Source organism: Hydra vulgaris, chromosome 01 (genome assembly GCF_038396675.1).
Source record: "Hydra vulgaris chromosome 01, alternate assembly HydraT2T_AEP".
NCBI lineage: Eukaryota > Metazoa > Cnidaria > Hydrozoa > Anthoathecata > Hydridae > Hydra > Hydra vulgaris.
The window spans coordinates 48,792,501-48,795,494 of NC_088920.1; positions in this window are offsets into that span (position 1 = coordinate 48,792,501).

The following is a 2,994-nucleotide window of genomic DNA, read 5'->3' on the forward strand; positions in this document are numbered from 1 at the left end:
TAATACTATTTAAATATAACTATATAAACTGTAACAACCAATTTAATATATATATATACAAAAATTATAAAGTTAATATTTAAATCATTACCTTCCATAACAAGTGCGACAAACCCAATACCTTGCTTTTAAAAAGGAATTCTCTTTTTGTCCTACACATTTTTTATGCGACCACAACAAGCATGAATCACATGCTATTGCATTGCCAGTTTTATTTTACTTTGCTTGTGCTCTTCAAGCAAACAGCGCATGTTATGGTTTGGCGGTGATTAAAGATTTGGCAGTGATAAAGATTGGCGGTGGCACACAAAGTTTGTCCACATTTAAGGAATTTTTTTAGACACACTGACCATCGCAGTTTGCATCTTTTAACTTTTAAAGTGTTTCAATAATTTGTGTTAAAAAGCTAAACTTATCTACTTAGAAAAAAACAAATTCTTAAAAAAAAGAAACAATTACCACATTTGAAACAATGTTGTAACGAAATATAATATTATATTTTATTCATTTATTTATTCATTTATAATTTATTCATTAATAACTTAAAAATAGTAAATTCTAAAAAAATATTCATTTTGTAAAACTTTTTTAAAACTTTGTATTCTTTTTTTTAGGTTGGTAATTTTAGCTACCAAATTTCATACAATTTGAGGAAAAAGGCAGTATATTTTAACTAAAATTAACTAAAAAATTGCATGCTTTTTTTATAAATGTATTTACCACATTTGATCCCAGTCTTAAATTATTTCCTTTATATTGCCCGATTTCCAGCATTAATACAAAATACTGGAGATAATAGATGATTGCTCTGTTTGAAAAATGTAGTTAAAAACTTATAAAAAAGTTTTAAATAGCTACAAAAAATGTAGCTGAAAAAAATTTTGTCCAAAAAAATTACTTTAATTGTGGACAAACAAGGCGTGCGACCGCACACGCTTTCGGGTAAGACTTGATCTGTGCACTCCTAGAATATATATTTACAGTCATGGACAAAAGTTTGCAACCACTGCCATTTTCGCATATTTTTTAATGTATTCTACTCTGAATTGCTTTTGGGCTACTTTATTGCTACAATTTTACATTATAGTATATTACACATAGTACATTATACTAACAGTCAAACAGGCTCCAAAAGTTATGGTTTGGGGAGCAGTCTCTGGTAGGGGTTGTGCCGGCATTTGGATTATGCCTAAAAATACAACAATCAATGGTGCTGTTTACTTGAGTATACTGATGGATAAGCTGCCATCATTTGTACCAATACATGGCATCACTCATTTCCAGCATGATGGCGCACCTTGTCATGGTACCAAGGCTGTTAAGGACTGGCTGCATTCTGAAAACATCCCAGCACTGGAACCTTGGCCAGGCAACAGTCCAGATCTCAATATTATTGAGAGTGTTTGGACTGTAATGAGCAGAAGATTGCTGCACATAGCCCAAGTTCTGAAGATGACCTTATCAACTGGATTAAACGCGTGTGGGTGCAGGAGATTACGCCGGACTATTGCAAGAAACTGTGTGAATCGATGCCAGGATGTATTGAAAATATTCTCAAAAATAAAGAATTTCATTGTAAAAACTAAAATATGAATAGACATGCTGTTTAACCTGTATAGTGTGAATAAACATTCAAAATATATGTACTGATTTATAATTTACTACTTATTTTTCTAAATTTTGAGTGTTTTTTGTAAAAAATTGTAGTGGTCGCAAACTTTTGTCTATGACTGTATATATACTACTTATAATACATATATTTATAGTTATTATATATTTTTATTTGCATCACTGTAAACAATTTATCTAGATTAATTAATTTTAGATCTAAAAATAAATTTTTAAAATTTAATCATCTAAAATTAGAAGTTATTCATTTAGTCTCACTTGCATAAAATCATTTGAGGGGCAGTTTAGGAGTAATCCCTAAACTTTAGGAGTAACTCCTAAACATTCGGAGTTACTCCTAAACTTTAGGAGTAACTCCTAAACTCACTCTCTCTCAAGCTGATTATAATAATACTTATCAACTCTCAAGCTGATTATAATAATCCTTATTCAAGTTCAGCATAAAGTTGAAGCTGAAACTGTTCACCTTAAAGCTGAGACTGATATGTCAACAACAATCCCTATTTTAAATTTAATAAGTCAATTTATCAGCTTTCTAAACAAAACCAGAAAGATTCAGAAAATATAGTTTAAATTTGACCTAATAAAACAATATAAAATCAATAAATTACAAATTATTGAGCAATAAAAACAGAAACAAATGAAGAAAAATTATTTAAAAACATGCCAAATTTAAGAGAAAAAATAAAATAAAAACAAGAAGCATTATCAGTTCATAAGACTACTTACTATATTTGTCTTTTAAAGTTGTAACAAATGTTGTGATATCATTCTTATTTTCAACTTTGTTAGATGAAGCAGCAATGTTTGAAAGATCTCTTAGAGTGATAATTTTACCTGTGGTTTTAATCAACTCTTTTTGGAGCAGTTTTTTGTTTGGTTTTAAATGCATTAACTCTTTAGCTTTCTTGATAGCATAATCTGGAAGTTTTCTTTGATTTGGCAAGTGCTTATAGAGAATCTGAATTTAAAACAAAGATTAATAAAGAAGAAAATTCAGTCCACTTCAAAACAATCTGTACAAAACTAATTGGTTTATAATGTATGTATGTATATATATATATATATATATATATATATATATATATATATATATATATATATATATATATATATATATATATATATATATATATATATATATTATTCAACAACATTTTATTACTGATTAAACATGATGGTAAACCAGTGGTACTTGGTATAAGCGTATACATTTCTGTTTATTTGGATTTTAAATTGCGATTTTCATCTTGAAGTTTTCTGTTTTTTTTTGTAGCCATGGCAAAGTTTAATGTAGTAGACTTCTAATACACAGATCCTCCACACCAATTAAATCTTACCATCTCAAATTAAATGGTAACAGAA